Here is a 14,061-nt window from a genome sequence, read left to right on the forward strand (position 1 = left end):
TCACAATTCTCTATCCAATATGAAGAAAAAGCCGACTGAAAGCTTTAGGGAGTATGCGATCAAGTGGAGGGAGCAAGCAGCTAGAGTTAAGCCACCCATGGATAACCACGAGTTGATCACTGTTTTTCTGGAGGCCCAAGAGCCTGATTACTTTCATAACATGATGTCCGCAATGGGTAGGCCTTTTGCGGAAGCGATCAAAATAGGAGAAATGGTCGAAAATGGCCTCAAGACTGGTAGAATTGTAAGTCAAGGTGCTCTCAAAGCCACCACCAGGCTATCCAAAATGGGTCGGGAAGTTTGGCAAAGAGAAAGAAGAGAGATGAAGGGTCCATGATGACTTCGGGATCCAGGGAAGTTCAAAGAGGGACATCGCACCCTTATGTTCAAGCTCAGCAGGGGCAATCCAGCTACCCTCAACATTACTATCCCCCGCCAATTCCTCAGTACTCCGTGGGACCGCCACAATATACAATGTTTAATGCTCAATTATATGCTAGTCCTCCCAATCAACAGGTACGGGCACCAGCTCCAAGATTCCCCCGACCTCAGCAGCAAAATTTTCGGGCACCCTACAATGCTCGTCCTAGGCAGGATTATGGTCGAGAGCAGAGGCCAGTGGAAAATTTACTCCATTGGCTGAATCATACTCTAGTCTGTTCCAGAAGTTGAAGCAGATGGGCGTGATTGGACCCATCGCTCCCCACCATATGCATCCTGATTCGCATGGATTTCAAGCAAATGCTAGATGTGAATACCATTCAGGTGCTCCGGGGCATAGCACTAATGACTGTTGGACCCTGAAAAGAGCCATAGAAAGACTCATTGTTGAAAAATTAATTGTAGTCACGAATGGCGAGGACCCTCCTAATGTGACCAATAACCCATTGCCAGTACATAATGATGTTCATTTTGTGGGAATGATTGGACAAGATCATGTATACAAGCCGGTTGGTCGAGCAGAAATGACAATGGTAACAATTCAAGAGGGAACCAAACTGGAAGTAAGTCCAAGCCTAGATGCACCGTTGGTTGTGAAAGGTGCCCAGAGCTCAAAGAGGGCAACTTTATTTGTTCCAAAAATCTCGAGGTTGGAGTTTCGCTCCAATGCTCCGCGCCCAAAGTTATACGTCCTTGGAGGTCACCCCATCACAAAGGAGAATCAGGGAGGTACGACGGGTATAATAGAGCCGATCATAATCAAGCCTGCCACACAACCCCATATAACAAATACGAAAACCATCCCTTGGAACTACAACAAAACTGTAGTAACCTACAAAGGTAAGGAAATCATAGAACAAGTGGGGGAAACTAGAGGTTTGACTCGATCAGGGAGGTGTTACTCTCCAGAAGAGTTGAGAAAGGCTAAGCAAATCAGAGAAGGCCAAATGCCAATAAAGAAACCGGTCACTGAAGAAGAGGCGGAGGAGTTTTTGAAAAAGATGAAAGTTCAGGATTACTCAATCATTGACCAGCTGAGAAAGACTCCTGCCCAAATCTCTCTGTTATCTCTTCTTATACACTCAGGAGAGCATGCCCGTGTACTAATCAAAATCCTTAACGAGGCACATGTCTCAGAGAATACCACCGTGAATCAGTTAGAGAAGATAGCCAATAGATTTTTTGAGGTGAACAAAATTTCCTTTACTGATGATGAACTTCCTGAGGAGGGATCAGGTCATAATAGGGCTTTGCACTTGATTGTCAAATGTGAGGGGCATTACGTGAAGCGAGTCATGGTTGATGGAGGCTCGAGTGTAGATGCATGCCCCCTCTCTACCTTGCAAAGTATGAAGATCAATACAGACAGGATCCGACCCAGCAATGTTCATATCCGGGCTTTTGATGGCTCAGCGAGAGATACCATTGGGGAGATCAACCTCACCATGACGATTGGGCCTGTTGATTTTGAAATTGTCTTCCAAGTAGTGGACATGGAAACTTCTTATAACTTTCTTCTTGGAAGGCCATGGATCCATACAGCCCGAGCTGTGCCATCCACCTTGCATCAGATGCTCAAATTCGAGCACGACATGCAAGAAATTATTGTTTACGGAGAAGACGAGTCATCCATTTATAAAGACCCGTTAATCCCATGTATTGAGGCCAAGGAAGGATGTGAGTCTATTGTCTATCAGGCTTTCGAAGTGGTTGTTGTGGACCATGTTGAGGAAGGAAAACCCATTCTACATCCGCGTCTCTCCGCCACATCTATAATGGTAGCTGCACTTATGATGAGACAAGGTTATGAGCCAGGAAAAGGTTTGGGGGCATCATTGCAAGGAATTTCAGAACCCATTTCTCCGTTCAGTAACAGAGGTACTTTTGGTTTAGGCTTCAGGCCAACACAAGCAGATAAAGACAAAGCCAAGCACCGCAAAAAGTATGGGTGGGTCTTGCAGCAACCTATCCCTTACATTTTCTGCACTTTTGTCAAGCCACGATTCAAACATGGTCAAAATGCCTCGGCGCATGCAAACATTGATGAAATTTGCCATGGGCTCAGCCAGATATTTTCTGAAGTGAATATGATCCAGGCTGGTGAAGGCACTAGTCATGCTGATATGCAACTAATTGGCCCAGAAACCATGCTCAATAACTGGGAAGCAACTCCTCTCCCCACAAGGAAAGAGTTTTGGTAGTTGACTTTTGCAGCTTCTTTCTTTTGTACTTTGGGTTACTTTCAGGGTTGTAATCCAAATATCTTAGTATGATTGTTTTATTTTGACGTTAACCCTTCTATCCTTTCAAATTCAATAAAATGCAGTTCAGTTTCGTATTAAATTTTGTATATATTCCTTTTCCTAATTCTTGCCATTTTATTTCCATTTCAGTTTTGTTAATGCCGGCTTTAATAACATGATATGCATGCGGAATTCACGCCCAGATCTCAAAAGGCTGTCTAATTTCGAAATAATGCATCAAGAGGTCGAATATGATGAAGATAAGGTTTTTGATGAAATAAAAAGAGAGTTGGAACAATTTGAAAACAAGCCTAGGCCAAACCTCAATGAAACTGAGCCAATTAATATCGGAGGTCATGAAGAAGTCAGAGAAACAAAGATAAGCATTCACACTGAACAAAAAACCAGAGATGCCTTGATTCAACTTTTATTTGAGTATAGAGATGTGTTTGCCTGGTCTTATGATGATATGCCTGGTTTAAGCGTCGATTTAGTGGTTCATAAACTTCCCACGTATCCTGATTTTCCACTAGTCCAACAGAAGCAGCGAAAATTTAAAACGGACATGAGTGATAAAATCAAAGAGGAAATAATGAAGCAATTGAGCGCCAATATTGTCAGAGCAGTACGATACACCACCTGGGTGGCAAATGTTGTGCCCGTGCCAAAGAAAGATGGAAAAACTAGAGTTTGTGTTGACTACAAAGACCTGAACAAAGCAAGTCCGAAGGATAATTTTCCTTTGCCGAACATCCATATTCTTGTAGATAATTGCGCAAAGCATGAGATACAGTCGTTCGTGGATTGCTATGCTGGGTACCACCAGATTCTAATGGATGAGGGTGATGCAGAAAAGACCGCTTTCACCACTCCATGGGGTACCTATTGTTACAGGGTCATGCCATTCGGTTTAAAGAATGCAGGGGCAACTTACATGAGGGCCATGACCACCATTTTTCACAACATGATGCACAAAGATATTGAAGTATATGTCGATGATGTCATCATAAAATCAAAGACACAGGCTGACCACGTGAATGATTTGAAAAAGTTCTTCGAACGGCTTCGAAGGTATGACCTTAAGCTCCATCCAGCCAAATGTGCGTTTGGGGTTCCATCTGGGGAACTACTCTGTTTTATAGTCAGTCGGAGAGGCATCGAATTGGATCCATCTAAGATAAAGTTCATTCGAGATCTGCCACCCCCGAAAAACAAAAATGAGGTCATGAGTTTGCTCGGAAGGTTGAACTACATCAGTAGGTTCATTGCTCAGCTCACAACCACGTGCAAGCCCATCTTTAAGTTGCTGAAAAAGGATGTTACAATCAAGTGGACAGACGATTGCCAAAATGCTTTTGACAGGATCAAAGATTATCTATCAAAACCCCATGTACTGGTCCCACCTGAACCTGGTAGGCCTTTGTTTTTATATCTATCGGTGATGGATAATTCTTTTGGATGCGTTCTGGGGCAACATGATGCGACAGGCAAAAAGGAACAAGCAATATATTATTTGAGCAAGAAGTTCACAAATTATGAGGTTAAGTACACCCTTTTAGAAAGGACATGTTGTGCTTTGACTTGGGTCGCTCAGAAGTTGAGACATTATCTTTTGGCCTATACTACTTACCTCATATCCAGAATGGATCCTCTGAAGTATATTTTCCAAAAGCTAATGCCCACCGGTAGGCTCGCAAAATGGCAAATCCTGCTCATAGAGTTCGACATCGTCCATGTCACTCGCACTGCGATGAAAGCACAGGATTTGGCCGATCATTTGGCAGAGAATCCAGTTGATGATGAGTACAAGCCACTTACCACATACTTTCTAGACGAAGAGGTCAACTCAATAGAGGAAGTAGTTCCAGACGACAACCCTCTATGGAAAATGTATTTTGATGGAGCTGTCAATATCAAAGGAGTTGGGATCAGGGCAATCCTCATCTCACCTATTGGACAATATTACCCTGTAACATCCCGGCTTCGATTCTTCTGTACCAATAATACGGCAGAATACGAAGCATGTATCATGGGTTTGAAAATGGCCCTCGATCTGGATGTGCATGAACTATTGGTTATGGGAGATTCTGACTTGCTTATCCGGTAAGCCCAAGGTGAATGGGAGACTCGAGACATCAAGCTTATTCTATACAGACAATGTGTACAAGATTTGAGCAAAAGATTCAAATCCATCGAGTTCAGGTTCATTCCTAGGTTTCACAACGAGCTAGCCGATGCTTTGGCTACTTTAGCCTCGATGCTCCCTTATCCGGGAAACACCCATATCGATCCACTAGAAATCCAAGTTCGGAATCAACACGGTTACTGCAATACAATTGAGACAGAACCAGATGGTGAACCATGGTATCATGACATAAAACGATTCCTGAAAACGAGAGAATACCTAGAGCACGCCAAGGGAGATCAAAAAAGAACTATAAGGAGGCTCGCCAACGGTTTCTTCCTGAATGGGAAAATTTTGTACAAAAGGACCCCAGATTTGAACTTGTTGAGATGCGTAGATGCAACAGAAGCTAAGTGGATCATGAGTGAAGTGCATTCGGGGGTATGCAGACCTCACATGAATGGATATGTTCTGGCGAAGAAGATTCTGCGGGCAGGGTATTATTGGCTTACAATGGAGCGAGATTGCTTCAGTTTTGTTTGCAAGTGTCACCAATGCCAGATTCATGGTGACCTGATTCACTCGCCACCTTCAGAGTTGCATCCCATGTCCTCTCCTTGGCCTTTCGTTGCTTTGAGAATGGATGTTATTGGGCCAATTGAGCCAAAGGCTTCAAATGGGCATAGATTCATTTTGGTTGCAATTGATTACTTCACCAAGTGGGTGGAAGCCGTCACTTTCAAAGCAGTCACCAAGAAAGCAGTGGTAGACTTTGTTCATTCCAACATCATCTGCCGCTTTGGTATCCCAAATACCATTATCACTGACAATGCAGCCAATATCAATAGTAATTTGATGAAGGAGGTATGCGAGCAATTTAAAATTATGCATCGCCATTCTACCCCTTACCGGCCAAAAGCCAATGGAGCCGTTGAAGCGGCGAACAAGAACATCAAGAAGATTCTTAGGAAAATGATCCAAGGCTCGAGACAATGGCATGAAAAGTTGCCTTTTGCTCTTCTGGGATACCGTACGACTGCTCGCACATCTGCTGGTGCAACTCCTTATCTGTTGGTATATGGGACAGAAGCTGTAATACCGGCTGAAGTCGAAATTCCCTCTCTTCGGATCATTGTGGAGTCGGAGATTGAAGATGCAGAATGGGTAAAGACCCGATTAGAACAACTAATGTTGATTGATGAGAAACGGCTAGCAGCAGTGTGCTTTGGCCAGTTATACCAGCAAAGAATGGCACGCGCTTACAACAAGAAAGTGCGTCCAAGGTACTTCGAGGTAGGCCAACTCGTTCTGAAACGCGTTCTTCCACACCAAGTAGAAGCTAAAGGAAAGTTCGCCCCAAACTGGAAAGGACCCTACATCATCAAGAAAGTGTTACCAAAAGGGGCCTTGCACTTGGTAGATGAAGAAGGACGGGTACCAGACATGACTATTAATGCAGATGCAGTCAAAAGATATTATGTCTGATATATACCCACTGTGGAACTTTCGCGCATGATTTTCTTAAATCGAGATGACGAAGGCTACCATTGCTCGCTATTCCAAGCAAGTGTCACCCTTTTGTTACCCCTTTTAAGCTATATTTTTCTTCTTCCTTGTTTTCCACTTTTTGGAACATGTGTACTTGCAAAAAAAAAAAAAAAAAAAATTCTGAGTTTATTGAACTACGTCCGACCTGATTCCGAAAGGATACGTAGGCAGCCTTACCCTGGGTTCGGTCCCATTGCAACAAAAATCCATATTCCCAATATTCTAAAACTGGGGCAGAAGTTTGTTTTTATCTTACAGTTTTTTCCTGTAGAAACAGTTCCAAAGGTTGTAATTCAGTTCAAGGTTCCTTTCACCTTTTCCTGTTAAGAACTTCTGATCGATCTTTGAGAATACTTGAAGTCCCCATGCCAGGGCATCAGCCAACCTTCCCGCGTGTCGTATCTTAGTAAAAAAAAAAAAAGAAAAGAAGAAGAAGAAATGAGAGAGTCTTATCGGTGAAAACTCGTATGGGCACTGTAAGGCGCCAGTGATTAGAGAAATGAGAGAGGTCAGCTAGTGAAAACCCGCAAAGGGCGCTACTAGCCGAATGAGGGTCTTCCATGCTCCGACATGAGCACGACTAAGACAGTTTCAAGATGAACATTTGCGACGTATTTTGAGAATTAGACAGCTCGGACAGATCAGGTGTCCAGTCCAAAATGCATGTCATGATTCATTGAAGTCGGCACATATCTCCAGATAAGTCTCCTTATTTCTCTCCCCGAAAGGGACACCTTTTATTTAGACACAATTCCTTTTTCATTTTCAATTGCTCTTCTATTCTTTTCCATAATTTTTCCTAGATTCCCTTCCGGTCTAATCTTGCATCAAAAGCAAAGCAAAAATGGCTGCAAAAATGGCTACAGTTACCCCGTAATACCGAGCATAATTTGGAGCATATACGGCATTGACGAACGCAGGAATCCATATGTGATCTCTTTAGATAAGATGAACAAAGTGTCTCAAAGAAACTGAAAAGGCCGCCTAAGCAAGACCCGCTTCATGGGAAAAGTTGATGAGCACTACAGACAGAAATTGGTTCTAGGTGAAAGACAACTAAGTTTGATTTTAAAGGAAAATTGCCTTGCCTTAGGGACAAGGATTAGCGGTACCATGGACATCCGGGTATGAAACAGCCAGGGGAAACGTCAGAAAGACAATGTCTCTAGAAAGTGATACAGAGTATTCGGGAACCTCGGTATCACACTGACAAAATCAGTTCTTCGATAGTGGAGGGGTGCATTCAAACTACTAAGGGCATCAAGGCCACAAACCGACCACCACTTTAAAAACTCACGAATCTTTCTTTGTTTGAAGCAGGATCAAAGCAGTGCAGAATGGCGATTCCTAAAGGACGAATGTCACCAAAGGTAGGTTTCGTCAAAATCTCCACTTTCCTTTATTTGCAGCATGCATCACTACTGTTCATACCTCCCATTTTTGTAGCTTAACCCAGGTAGAACCATTTCGCCTAGGGCGATCCAGCTCATAGTTCTGGGTAGAAGTACTTTTCGCTCAGGTTACTTTTCGTAGCTTAACTCAGGTAGAACCATTTCTCCTAGAGGGATCCAGCTCATACTTCCGGGTAGAAGTACCCTTCGCTCAGGTTATTTTCGTAGCTTAACCCAGGTAGAACCTTTTCGTCTAGGGGGATCCAGTTCATAGTTCCGGGTAGAAGTACTCTTCGCTCAGGATGTTTTACGTAGCTTAACTCAGGTAGAACTTTTTCGCCTAGGGGGATCCAGTTCATAGTTCCGGGTAGAAGTACTCTTCGCTCAGGATGTTTTACGTAGTTTAACCCAGGTAGAACCTTTTTCGCCTAGAGGGATCCAGCTCATAGTTCCGGGTAGAAGTACTCTTCGCTCAAGATGTTTTATGTAGCTTAACTCAGGTAGAACCATTTCGCCTAGAGGGATCCAGCTTATAGTTCCGGGTAGAAGTACTCTTCGCTCAGGATGTTTTACGTAGCTTAACTCGGGTAGAACCATTTCGCCTAGGGGGATCCAGCTCATAGTTCCGGGTAGAAGTACTCTTCGCTCAGGATGTTTTACGTAGCTTAACTCAGGTAGAACCATTTCGCCTAGAGGGATCCAGCTCATAGTTCCGGGTAGAAGTACTCTTCGCTCAGGTTATTTTCATAGCTTAACCCAGGTAGAACCTTTTCGCCTAGGGGGATCCAGTTCATAGTTCCGGGTAGAAGTACTCTTCGCCCATGTTTGCATAATTTGGTTTAATCCGGGTAGAAGTACTCTTTGTCGAGTCTTGTTTTTCATAGTTTAACCCAGGTAGAACTTTTTCGCCAAGGGGATTCAACATTCTTTTTCCCAGTAATATAGGGCATCAACCCTTGGTTACATTTCCTTTTCAGTAATACAGGGCACCAACCCCTGGTTATATTTTTTTTTTAGTAATACAGGGCGCCAACCCCTGGTTACATTTGCTTTTCAGTAATACATGGCGCCAATCCCTGGTTACATTTCCTTCTCAGTTCTATAGGGCACCAATCCCTGGTTACATTTGCTTTTCAGTAATACAGGGCACCAACCCCTGGTTACATTTTCTTTTCAGTATAGGGTACACCAATCCCCGATATCCTTACCAGTATAGGCTACACCAATCCGTAGCTGTGTTATCCAACATAGGATACTTCATTCCTTAGTTGATTTGAGCTTAAATGCATGGTACACCACTCCCTGATATCATTGCCAATATAGGGTATCCCATTACCTTGCCACATTTTCCCAACATAAGGTACACCAATACTTAGTTGAGACATTCTTTTGGGATCATGACCTTTTCAGGATAAACCATTCCCTTTTATTTGCTTTCAATAAACAAGTAGTTTAGAATTTTGTTACAATAATTCATGAAATTTTCCTAGTGAAAACTGGGGCAGAAAAATTTCGTTCGTTTGTTTGTTATGATGCCTGAGCAGGTTTTACCTCGAGGCACAGTGTTCGAGATGAACAAAAGAAAAGTCTCAATCCAAAATAAAGAAAAGAAAAGGAAAAGAAAGTGAATCCAAATGCAGAAGCAGATGGAAAGGATACGGACTATTCAAGACATGACTGAAGTTACGAGCTTCACATTTCCCGTTTTGCTCAGTAGAAGTCGTAGAAGAATGAACTAGCATTTACAACTAGCAAGCATCAAGGTTCAGATCAGAGTTTGCATGAACAACCAGTCAAGATTCAAGATCAAGCTTCAAAAGACTTATAGATAGGAATCTTGTAACTCATAGTTGATAGGCTTGTTTAGTCTCTTTCAATTTTGATGTAATAGCAAGACCACGGACCGGAGCCTCGACGGAACCTCACTCGATACTCCAACTCATTATTCCATCACTATCCTTGAACTACACGCGACCTGATTCCCTTATAACCCGGGATATGTAGGCAGTCCAAAACCAGGACTCGGTTGCACCCTTTTCTTTTATTTTTCTTCCTCTTTTGAGTAACGATATGGTCAAAATTTAGTCACACGGCTCACTTTATCTTTGCCTGAAAACTTTTAATGTTTCCAAGCAAAGAGGGGCATGTGTGAGCACCTAATTTTTTACCGTGCTTGAATATTTCCCGCTCCCATCTTCCCAGGCATGTCCCCACTCCACTTTTATTTGTCCCTCATGCTTGTCCCCCCCACACTTTGCTCTCTACTCTCTCCATTGTTCCCCACTCTTTGTCCCCCATGCTTTTCTCCTATCACAAACCCCATACCCCATTTTCAGTTATAAAACACACACACAACACACAAAAAAGGAGAGGAACCAAAAAAGAAAGGGGAGTCGTTGCTGTCTTCAAAAAGAAAAGGAAGCACCCCAATTTCCTAAATTTCCCCAAGAGATCCTTTGAGTCATGAGATCTTTCACACACTAAAAAAAAACAGCCACACTCACACAAATAGAAAAGAGAACAGAAAGAAACGAGAAAAAAGGGAGCTGGTTGAACACACGAAAATGGAGTTCAGCAAAAGCTCACAAAAAATGAAGTTCACGGGTCTCTTTTCATTACTCCATTAACGTGGCTCCAAAGTAGTACACAAAGCAGCCATTAGAGCATCTCATTAGTTAAGCTCTATTCCACTCCTAAAAACCAGTCTGTTCGAAGCCATAAAAAATCGTTCTGTGCTAGCTCACTATCGCCGGCATTTCGCCGGATTTTTACCATCTCCGGCCAGTTCTTTTCCCTCGTGAATAGTCCCCAAAACAGTCCAAAAAATGTAACAAAACCTCCACTAAAGCAGTCCGAAAATCAGCTTCTTACATCACCGAAAGAGCTGCAGTTTAAGCTCCATTTCAGTCGTGTAAAGTCACCGGAGTTTAGTGAGTTTCCTAAGTCGGCTTCGAGTTTCCGACGATTTGGTCGAGTTTCTGTTGAGGTTTTGTACGCAGTTTTGTTGGTATTTGAGCTTCAAAAGTTGTCAAGGAATCGAAGCTCAGACGCATCTATAAAAGGTTCTTTTTTGTTCTTATCTCATTTTATTATAATAGCTTGATGAATGTTGTTGATGGATCCCCTATTCTCTGTTAGCATGCTTTCACGTGTGATTTTATCTTGTTTATCAATTATTTTGGTGTTATTGGATCATTGATGTTGAGTTGTTAAGAGGGATTGATCAGATTTCTATGGCTGGCCACTAAAGTAGAACTTGTGTAAATGTGCCTATCGATATTGTTACAAGTTTGTACGTGGTTAAAATTCCCGCTTAACTGCAACCACACGCCAATTTGATATGCTTTCGTAGTTCTAGTTGTCATACTGTATCATATCATTCTCACTATAACAAATTAGATATATATTTGCAGATTTGTTATCTTCCCCCTTAACAATTCAAGTGCGTGAGAGACAGAAGTGCATAAACATGTTGCATAAAATGCATTATTTTAATTAGGAAGTCCAAAAGTGGAAAAACAATGGGTTAACTTGATAAATACTTCATTTCCCATTGGCTTATGTTTTACAGATGACTTTTGCTTGTGTGAGCTATGAGGAAGAACATCGTAGTTTGCTTTAGGCGCGTAAATAAATCAGGCTATGAGTACGGTTCTCGTGATGCGGTTCGCAATATGTACAAAAATAAACGAGCGCGCGACATCGCGACTTGTTCAAACAAATTTCATAAATATTAAAAGCGGATAGATAAAACATAAAAACCAATAAATCACAGTTTATCTAAAATTAATTCAAGCCAAGTTGTAGTCAATAAAGCGACCGTGCTAGAACCACGGGAATTGAGGAATGCCTTACACCTTCTCCCCGGTCAATAGAATTACTTATCCGGACTTTATTTTCGCAGACCAATAATAAAGGAGTCAAACCTTCCTTTGACTAGGGATTCAAATAAAAGGTGACTTGGAACACCAAAAATCAATTCTAAGTGGCGACTCTATAAATAAAAATAATCCCTACTCAAATTTGTCACTTTAATTGGAAAAACTCTTTAACCCACAATCCATAATACACATTATCTTTTTGGGATAGAAAAAGGGGTGTGACAGACATTAAAAGAGCTAAAGCGAAAATTAGACGGGAGGAGTATTTATCTTCATTGAAAAAGAGAGAAGTGCATGAAAATAAAAGATTATGCTTCATAGCTTCATAAATAGCAAAAGCTAGAAAATATCAAGAGTTTAGAGGAACACCATTCGAAGTGAAAATTGACATTATTTTGTTCAATTTGTAAATTAGCTAGGGATCAGAATATCTTACAAGTTACAATGATATCTCCTCCCTCAACAAAATACAAATTGTAAACTATTTAATGCTCATTACAAATACCATATATCTCGCTTTATGAGATCCATGTGACCACCTTTAAAATTCCAATTTTGTAACTTTGAGGTACTTTCTTCCCATCAAACAAGGTGGACCAATACGTGGAATTTGGAGAATTACCAATATTAGTGACAACTCTTTGGACCTTTACAAACCTTTGATTTTGCTTAAGTTTTTGTATAGAGATTGAAGGATAGTTTATGTCTGATATGAGTTGCTTGTCATTAGTAGCATTTCTTGGATAATAAAAATTATTTTTCTTTGATATTACTAATCTATGTTTGTTTCTCTTTGAAGCCATAATAATAGAGAAAGTTATGCTCCCTCCGTTTCAAAAAGATTATTTTACTCAATCTTTTTAAAACAGAGGGAGCAATAATTATTCATGGTTATTTCAAATATTAAGCCTGGATAATTGATATCTAGAGCTTTAATAGGGCTTAATTCCCAGCACCTACTTCATTTGGATTTGCGTGAAGACTTTTAATGTATTTGTCAAGTGCTTTTATCAGATTATTAGATATTGCTATTGTAGAGGGAAAAAGAATTCTAGTTATCACCAATATCTGAAGTAAAATAAGTAATACTAAGGTTTAAAAAAATTAGGGAAAATGGACTATATTTGCAGCAATGTGATGTAAAAAGTAATAGTACATGAAAATAAATAAATAATACTCCTACTAACAACAATTTTTTCTATAAATAATTAATTATCAATTAAATAATCGAAAGAAAAACAAACTCAAAGGAGTAATAGAGGAGATTACCGTATCTTTATACTTAAACAAGTATAGAAACCAAAGTAAATTTACCATCATTGATAAAGCTTATTAGGCAATGTAAAGAGTTTGATTTGATATTTGTTTCCTCCATCTCTCATTAGCTTTAAAGCCAACTGTTTCACTTTTTTATTTAAAAGGCAGCAACAGTTAAACATTAGTAACTAATACTCACATAAAGAATTGCATCCTTCAAATAAATTGGTATTTTTATTTAAATAGTTTAAATTATTTAAAGAGTATTTAAGTAATTTAATTTTTGAGTTTTGGGCTTCCCATAATTAGTTTTTCCAAATTATAAATTAATATTTTTTTATTTTTTTAATTAAAATTTGATTATGGCCGTAAACATTCGATCACAATAGGGCAGACTCCTTCCGTAAATTGAATGGACACAACTTTTTAAGAAAGGACACTTTAAATATATTAGCTTCTTTTTATTTTTATGTGTGTCTTAAAATTTATTTTTAGGTAATTTAGAAGGGCAATTTGGTAATTTAACTTTTAACTTATAAGTTTCCCACTTTTATAATAACTAGTCTTAGGGTACGCGCGTTGCGCGTGTTCCCCACATCAATAAGTAAATAATTTTCAAAAACTCACATAAGTATTATATTAAACAATATCTTTGAGTTCTAATAAAATTAAAATATATAACTTTCTAAAAGTATATATGTTGATCCCAAATCCAACCCAATGAAAGTACTTAAGTTTTGTAAGAATATCTTATGAAATTTTTTGTTATTTTTATGCCTTAATATTGAACAAACAAGTAAAACAATTATTTTTATCACGACGAGTTGGCCTTTTATCACGACGAGTTGGCCTGTAATTCCTATAAAATTTAATAAGTGAAAATTTAAGTTTGAAAATGACTATTTTGTCTAGTCAAATTTTAATTTTAAAGGGTAAAAAAGACGAACGACATTTCGCTAAAGGTCTTTGTACTTTTAATATAATATAGATATGATAACATGCTCCATTAAAAAATTATGATAGGGTATAAAATAAACATAAATAAAATACAAAATTATTCGGTCAGTCAAAACTTATTTATATATATATTAAAAAATATTTATATATATATCAACTATTATAAAAGCACAAAAAATATATACAATTCTCATAAAACACACTACTAATATGCTCAC

Source organism: Nicotiana tabacum, chromosome 24 (genome assembly GCF_000715075.1).
Source record: "Nicotiana tabacum cultivar K326 chromosome 24, ASM71507v2, whole genome shotgun sequence".
Taxonomy (NCBI): Eukaryota; Viridiplantae; Streptophyta; class Magnoliopsida; order Solanales; family Solanaceae; genus Nicotiana; species Nicotiana tabacum.